Source organism: Nicotiana sylvestris, chromosome 11 (genome assembly GCF_000393655.2).
Source record: "Nicotiana sylvestris chromosome 11, ASM39365v2, whole genome shotgun sequence".
In the NCBI taxonomy this organism is placed as follows: domain Eukaryota; kingdom Viridiplantae; phylum Streptophyta; class Magnoliopsida; order Solanales; family Solanaceae; genus Nicotiana; species Nicotiana sylvestris.
This window is the reverse complement of record NC_091067.1, coordinates 116,598,308-116,607,275: the sequence shown is the minus strand read 5'-3', so window position 1 is coordinate 116,607,275 and position 8,968 is coordinate 116,598,308. Positions and strand designations below refer to the sequence as shown.

General features: G+C 37.1%; 1 long non-coding RNA gene across 1 annotated transcript; it reads left to right on the top strand.

The window, feature by feature from the left end:
• The first annotated feature begins 3,447 nt into the window (after positions 1-3,447).
• Positions 3,448-4,799, top strand: LOC104232867 (uncharacterized). Its single transcript, XR_011403731.1, has 2 exons — positions 3,448-3,549; positions 3,785-4,799. It is a non-coding gene; the product is annotated as an uncharacterized lncRNA (long non-coding RNA).
• Positions 4,800-8,968: the final 4,169 nt, after the last annotated feature.

Genomic DNA, 8,968 nt, shown 5'->3' with positions numbered 1-8,968 from the left:
GTGGGGGTGAGAACTTGTAGATATTACTAGTGTTAGCTTGTTTTATTTTTGTTAGTTGTAGCTTGTTAGAATTTCTTGTTTTATTATTATTGTGTTTTCTTGTTAGTTGTTAGATTGTTTTTATTTTTAGAATTTTTGTCTTGTTTTGTTTTTATTATTAGTGTGTTAGTTGTTTTTAGGCATAAATTTAAAAAAAAAACTAAATATTTTGGACTTCCCGACGATGGATCTCCTAGACAGTTTTCTTGAGGGAAGTAAGTCTAAATAAAATACCAAAAAGATTTTTTTAGGTAGTGTAGTAATTTCTCCTTTATTTTTCTTTGGGCCGTGGTTCTTTTTCAAGGGTTTTTAGTTGAACCGGGTGTAGTTAGTTTTAAATTTTAGGAGTAGGAATCGCGTGGCTAAGCACATAATCGTAGCAATATCTCTGAACTTGGTGATGCCTTGAGAATAGTCAGTACTCTGGTTGAGACATTTAGGCTCAAATTTTTGACTCTAGGATAAATACCTTAAATCGTAGATTCTTAAATTTGCTTAATTGCTTTGACTGGAGTGTCGTGATAGAACCAATTCTAAATGAGTTATGTGCCATGTGCATTGCATTTGATGTCTAGAACTTGCCCCGTGTGTGTGCAAAGCAAAATAGTAGTCTTGTTCAGTTTGAGAAGTGATATAGGCAGTTCTTTGTTAAGCTAGATACATATAAAGTACCCACCTAAATGTTATGTATCGTAGTTAACCCCTTTGAGCCTATAATCCTGTTACTTTGGTAACTACATTACAAATCGTACCCCTTTGTTTGAATCAACCGTATATTTGAACCTTGTCACCTATCATGAGCACTTGAATTGTGATGAATTATGAAAAAGTTAAAGTGTGGGGGTAGTGGATTGGCGTTTGAGTGGAACAATGAAATAAGGAGAAAGGTGCACCGGATGAAAAAAAGAAATGTATCAATAAAAGCCATTGGGATAGAAAAAAAAAAGAGAAAAGAGAAAAAAAAAAAGAAACAAAAAATTATATATATATATATATATACAGACACAGTAGTGTATGAAGAAAGGAAGAAAAAATACATAAATTCTGATGGTGGTGGCTTTGATGTATTGGTGCTTAAAGAAGTAGGGGCTGAAAGATAGTGAAGGTTGAAGTATTTGTATTAAAGTGCTTAAGGGAGGTGTAGTCACTTATATCCAAATGTATCCTACCTGACGCGCAACCTACATTACAACCAATGAAAGTCTTATTTGATCTTAGACTGAATGAACTCGATTAGTGAAGTATTACACTAAGGGCAAGCTTATGGTACGTCATTTGGAGCATATGAATTTTATTTTTGAGAGCGAGTGAATTTTTTCTATCTTGAGTTCCGACGTTATTAAAATTTATGGTGTGTGGAATTAAGCTCTTTGATTAGGTGAGGGCAGATGATTCATAAAGGAAAGGTAATGTTTTTGACCTCCATGTTAGAGTAAGTAGGTGAATTATGAATAAAGCATGGTATTTGTGAGTCGATTATTGAGGCGAGGATGTCACGCCTTTGTGCTTAAACTATTTTAAAGAATCTTGGTATAATAAGTTAAGGGAATTGCTTAATAGGTTGTGTCCATAAGTGTAGCTTGATTGCTCGAGGACGAGCAAATGTTTAAGTGTGAGGTGTTGATGTGAGGCTATAATTCATGATTTTGCACATTATATGCTTTGCGTTTTACATGCTTTAATGTTAAATTACACTTTGTTTGAGCGTAATTGAATCTATTTTATTTTTAGCTGCATCGAAAATGAAAGTAGAGATAAAGGGATGCTTAAACGACGAAAGTGCGCTCAAGAACGGTGAAAAGAAGAAGCCAGGAAAAAGCCAGCTCGACCAGGCTTTAGACTGGTGAGGCCAGCTTAAAGCCAGGCCCAACCAGACGTTAGCCTGGCGACGCCAGCTTAAAGCCAGGCCTAGCCAGGCATTAGCTTGGCGACACCATCTCATAGCCAGGAAGAGGCTGGCGTTAGCTCGGCGACGCCAGGCCTAGTCCGAGTTTTGAAGGTTTTAATTGTTTCCCGGATTGACTAGGAGTTGACCTACACGTTTAGGGCTTGTCCCAAACTTATAAATAGACCCAAAAACGCCACTTTGAAGGACTTTTGCAACCGGAGGCAAGAATAACTTGTGGAACACTGCTTGTGTGTTCAAATCATTGGTTTCTAAATCCCTCTATCTTTACTCTGTAATTTAATTGTACAAATTACTTTGGATATTGTTACTATGAGTATGAGTAGCTAAACTCATAATCTAGGGTTTTGATGGAACCTGTTGAAGGATGATTTTATCGTTATTTTAATAGAGATTTACCATAGTATTATCTCTATTTGTTCAACTATATGCTTATTGATGTTGATTGAAGGGTTCTTAATTAACTGTTCCTATTTAGTGTGAATTACTCGGGAGAGAGTTCATATTTAGGTAGTTGTTGAACATCATCACTCCTAACGTATATGATGGATCAATACGAAGGGTTTAAAGGTGGTATTAAGGACAACGAAACCTTGGGTGCGATCTAAGTGAGTTATACTTAAGGCCAACTAGCGTAATTCGGAAGAATATGTCTAGTATATTGTTGTAATTACTCGGGAGAGAGCTACGACAGTCAGAGTGCTCATGATTGATAGAGAATACTTAGGCAAATTTATAGCAAACATAGCGGAAAGGATTCCCACAATATGGGAAACCAGAACCTTAGATCATTCTCATTCTTGCTTACAAACCGTTAGTAGTTAGTTATTAATCATTGCATTTTCATTACATAATAGTATTTAGTTAGTAAACATCCAACTTATTACTTAAATATCTCCGAAGATTGAATACGTGAATTTCTGTGAGTCTAATAGTTGTGATTGATAGGTTAATTCCACGTGGGATTCGACTCCAGACTTGTTAACCGGAATATATTTGCAGCGACCGCTTTGTCCTTTTTATATGGCATAGTTGGGCGTGATCAATACTCATTTAATACAAATATGATACATATGTAATAAATAAATGATACACAATGTGATGCACATGTCATCATTTTTCATGTTCATCTTCTACTTCAAATTTTCAATTCAAAACACCTTAAAACTCTACCAAATCGTCCCAAAACTGAGATTTAAACTCCTTAAAATTTATCCAATCTATTCCAACAACTCCCACTCAAAAGAAAGCAAAAATTTGACTTTTATTTTGGCTACAAATAATTAATTAACTAATATTGATAATATTTTATGAATTAACTAATTTTTTGTATTAACTTGCTTATGGGTTGACATAATTGATAATTTCTCTAATAAAAAATTCTATCAACAACCAAAGAACAGACCTACCTGCCGGCCATATTTATTTTTCTTTTTTATTAATGGGATTGGCCCCACATATAAAGGATTATTATATTATCCTAGCCTCTATAATTGAGGTTTGGGGGTTTAGCCATTTCTTAAAGGCCGAGAGGGAGAATATGAAGAGAGGGAGATCAAGTGCTCAATTTACAAAAGTAAAGATCGAAAGGGATGCAGAACCGGGTATGCTCTCATTTTCTTCACTATATTGATGTTTAAGAAGCTATATTACTAACAGATTTAAACATTTGATCCTATATATTAGTGAAATCTCTGTTTTGTCAAATTTTCTACCCTTATTTTTCCTTAATGTTAATTAAAACGTTGCTAGTGAATTAACGTTATTTACACGTTATAATTTGTATCTTAAGAAAAAAGATCATCCAATCGAAGCTTATGCTATGTTTTATTGTTATAGATCCATGGTCATTAAGTCGAACGATGCAAATTATTATTCAAGATGATACCTATAGAGACATGATTAATTGGCATTCATTACCAAAATCATTTTTACCCCCAAGTTTAAACTCGAGGACAGTGGCCTTTCAGAATCAAAAGCTTTTATCCTTATGGTTGAACCAGATGATTGTATAGCTGCAGTTAAAGCATATATTCAAGAGGAAAAGGGGATTCCATTTAAGAAACAGAAGCTATTGAATAAAGATGGGGGAGTTTTAAGAGATACACAGACTCTTCTTTCTGCGGAAATCAAGCTAGGTTCTACCTTAATCCTTCGATATGCACCAATAACACAAATATCTGTGAAAACTCTTACGGGACGCACTATATGGTTAATGGTTGAGGGTGATGATACCGTTGCAGATGTTAAGGCTGTAATTCAAGAAAAGGAGGGAATTAGGTTTCATAAGCAGAGGTTACTCTACAATGGACAAATATTAGAAGATGACAAGCTTCTTGTCCACTGCGGAATTCAGTATGACAGTGTTTTGGATCTTCTCTTAAGGTTGTGCGGTTGTTGAATATTGCACAATCTTGCCTGGCAAGGATATATACAGGATTATGTTTTTTTTTTTTTTTTTTTTTTTTTTTTGATTGACTAGATTTTTTCTATGTTTTTCCTGTATTTGTTGAACAACTTCCTGTATAATGTTTGGTAAGTGCCGTTCGAGCTAAGCATGGATCGATTATCCTTTTCAATCAATTTGTTTTCACTTTCTTTGGAGCCAAAGCCAACCGCTCGCACCTTCTAATCGGGGAATTTATAGTTCTCTTCCACACGTGTCCGAACCATCTAAGCTTTGCTTTCCGCATCTTGTTGTCCACGGGAGCAACGCGCATCCAGACCTTTCTAATGAAATTTTACTGGGTATGTTGTTGTTGTTGTTTTTCTTTGTCCGTTTACACTTGTTGCTTTAGATCTGTTACTACCTCAGGTCTTTTTGAAATATATTGTTTATGTGACTTTTTGGCTAATCCATTAAGATTTATTACTATTTTACGTTTTTTGTTTAAGGATTGGCACACCTATTAAGAAATACACTTAAGTACAGTCCACATATATATATTGCAACTAGATAGTCTAAATATAACTATGTAAAGTTATAACTCAAAAAGAATTGGTCAAGATTCGAGATTTATCTCCAAATAGGTTCTCGAAATTACTATCTAATTTTTTTAAAAGCTCAAGTTTCTTACCAAATCTCAGAATCAGTTATTTGGACTTAAATGTTAGTTCAACAAACCATTCCATTTGGGTGGTGAAAATTATTTTTGAAAGGTAATCCACTATGGTTAAACAAGCTTAAACAAATAGGTTTAATTTCAAATTTGATTTTGCGAGAAATTTGGAGCGGGTATTGTTTAGACTTGTTAGAAATAATTTACGAAGCTTGTTTACAAAATTTGAAGTCATTTAATGGATATTTAGATTGGTTTTGAACAAGAATTATAATTTTATACAAGACAGATACATTATGTTTATATATGTATAAAAGTGTATAATCGCATATAATATGTGCTTGTACACCCATATATATATATATTACTATATAATATTATACACTATTATACAAAAACTGACTTATGCGTCCCTTTTGAAATTTAATTCAAATCTAGTTCAAATCACCCCAAATTAAATTTTCAAACTCCTTTTGATATTTTCAATCGATTGGAATAACACTAATCCAAATAACTAACAAATTCGAAAAAACAAATATCTGAAATCAAAGCTTCGTATAACCTTTAATTATGGACTTCTATTCTTCGAAGTTTTCAATCAACTACAATAAGAGAGAAACTCGACTAAGGGTGGCAAACGGGCCTGGCCCGGGCTTAAACGGGCCTCGTGGGTCGATCCTATATGGGCCCGGACTTCGTGGGCCGAACTTAAATGGCTTCGTGGGCTTTTGGAGGTAATCGAACCGTGACCGGGACCACGAACTAATGGTCCCGGACTAAGCGAGCCAATCCCGGGCCTATACAATATAATTTAAATAATTTACAAGAAATTGCTTTATATAGTATATTGTCTTATATAAAATGTATATATAGTAGTATAGTATTATAGATATACTAAGATGTGACGACCCGGTCGGTCGTCTTAAGAATTAACGCCCTGATCCCCTATTAACTGCTTTCACCAAGTTTATTTCTGCTATTTTGATTTGCCGGGATGTTCGGTTTTGAGTTTCGAAGAGTTTTGGGATACTTAGTCCCTAAATGAGAGCTTAAGTGTTGGAAAGTTGACCGTAGTTGGAACAGTATGAAGACGGCCTCAGAATGGAAAATCGATGGTTCTGTTAGCTTCGTTGGGTGATTTTGGGTTTAGGAGCGTATTCGGATTGTGTTTTGGAGGTCCGTAGCTAATTTAGGCTTGAAATGTCAAAAGTTGAAATTTTTGAAGTTTTCGGTTCGATAGTGAGATTTTGATCCGAGGGTCGGAATGGAATTCCTAAAGTTGGAGTAGCTCCGTAGTGTTTAATGTGACGTGTGTGAAAAATTTCAGGTCATTCGGATGAGGTTTGATAAACTTTTTGATCGATAGCGTATTTTTAGAGTTTTTAAACTTCTTAGGCTTGAATCTGATGCTAAATTGGTGTTTTGATGTTGTTTTGAGTGTTCCGAAGGTTGGAACAAGTTTGAATGATATTATTGGACATGTTGGTAGGTTTGGTTAAGGTCCCAATGGCCTCGGGTGTGTTTCGGATGCTCAACGGACCATTTTTAGACTTGGAGAAGGATAAGATTTTTGCTGGTATTTATTGCAGTCTGTTCTTCATCGCGATCGCGTGGGGAGGATCGCGAAGGCTTAGATGCGGCAGAGGGAAATTTTGCTCTTCGCGTTCGCGTGAAGAGGAATGCGAACGCGTAGTTATGGGCAGTGCTTCATCGCGAATGCGTGGGCTAGGCCGCGTTCACTTAGAAGAAATAAGGCAGCAGTGGAGTTTAGTGTTTCTCTACGCAGTCGCGTGAAGCCAACCGCGATCGCATAGGTTTGAGGGAGATAAAAGTATCGCGTTCGCGGACAGGGTTCCGCGTTCACGTAGAGTAAATCTGAGGCGCGTGGGTTTTGCTCTTCGCGATCGCGATAAGGCTTCCGCGATCGCAATGAATGTATTGCCTGGCCAGATTTTAAAACCCAAAATCGAGGGTTTAAGCCATAATTCATATTTTGGACTTGGGAGCTTGGGAGATTGCGATTTTGAAGAGATTTTCACCTAGGCGATTTGGGTAAGTAATCCCTACTCGGTTTAGACTAATTTCCATGAATCTACCCTTAAATCCATCATTTAATTTCGGAATTTGTATGAAAATTGGGGGAAAGTTCTTAGACCAAGAATTTGAGTTTTGGTCATGGGCCCGAGGGGCATTTTGGTAATTTTACCTAATTTCGCGTATTAGCTTAGAATTTAATTGTAGAATCAGTTACTTGAAGTGTTATTTACATTATACAATTGAATTAAATTGATTTGGGCCATTTGGAGTCGAGTACTCGTGGTAAGAGCGTGGTTTCGGGTTGATTTTGAGCCGGTTCGAGGTAAGTGGCTTGTTTAACCTTGTGTGGGGGACCTTCCCCTTAGGATTTGGTATATTTGATAATTGAAATGCCTTGTACGTGAGGTGACGAGTGAGTACTTGTGCTAATTATTGGAAATCTAATTTTCTTTAAGTAATTACTAGTATGTTTCTTTCTTGTTTCTATTACTTGTACTATTAAGCCTATTGTTAGCTTAGGAAAGCATGTCTAAGTGACTTAATTGCTTTACTTGCTCAAACTGCCTTACCTGAATTCTGTGCAGCATGCGAGGCTAGAATTACTTGTTTGCCTTAATATGAAATCTGTCATTTCTGAATATTTTTCTTGTTGTTGCTGTGTATTTACATTAGGACTACGGATGTGGGATTCTGATAGATCCCCCTGCACAGTTATATGGAACTATGAAATGCACCCGGTAGATTCCCCCAGTACTGGGTATTTACATTTGGGAGTACGGAACGGGATCCCGGTAGATCCACGCGCACTATGAGTTGGACTATGGGACGGGATCCCGGGAGATCCATTGGATATGTATATATGGGACTACAAGACAGTATCCTGGGAGCTCCTCGGTTGTTATTTTGGTGCGAAGTTGGATTTCTTTCCGTGTTTTGCCTTGTCTTTGTAATAACTGTTGTTGCCCTTTTTATATCCTGTGTTACTTTTACTGTTGTATTTATTTATATTGTTCTGTTCTACACTGTCAAACTTTATAATTTATTTAACCTCAGTAGGGCCCTAACCTTCCTCGTCATTACCCGACCAAGGTTAGGCTTGGCACTTACTGAGTACCGCTGTGGTGTACTCAAGCCCTTTCTGTGCATGTTTTTCATGTGCAGATCCAAGTACCGCAACTCAGTCCTACCACCTGTGAGGTGAGGCGACTGCTCTATAAACTTCGAGGTACATCTGCCGTGTCCGCAGACCGAGGAGTCCCTTTCTATTCTAGCTTTTAAATAATTGCCCTTTTATATTTCTTTCCTTTGTTAGATATTCCGGAGTTAGACATTGTAGATATCCAAAGGCTTGTGGTTCCGTGAGTTTCCGGATTTTGGGATAGTGTACTTGATTTTGAGAATATTGTGTTGTATATGCTGAGCGGCATTTTTACTATTGTTTTCATTCGGTTATTTTGGCTTTTGATTATTTCTTCCGCAAGTTTCGTTTATGTTCCGCATTTGTTAGGCTTACCTAGCCGTAGAGACTAGGTGCCGTCACGACAGTTCACGGAGGGCGAATTGGGGTCGTGACAAGTTGGTAACAGAGCTCTAGGTTCATAGGAGTTATGGATCACAAGCCGGTTTATTAGAGTCTCGCTGATCGGTATGGAAACGTCTGTACTTATCTACGAGAGGCTATGTAATTGTTAGGAAAATTCTACCTTATTTGATTTCCTTGTCGTGCGATATTTTGATATCCTTGTAGAGGCCGAGGAAGTGCATGTGGTGCAGCCAGAGCACTTGTGCGAGCTGCCGCTGAGGTACCACAAACAGTTCCAACTAGAGTCCAGGCACCTGACACGCCTACTGCTACTACTACTCCAGCTCTTCAGGAGACTTTGGCACAGTTCATGAGCATGTACACCTCTCTGGCTCAGGCAGGGTT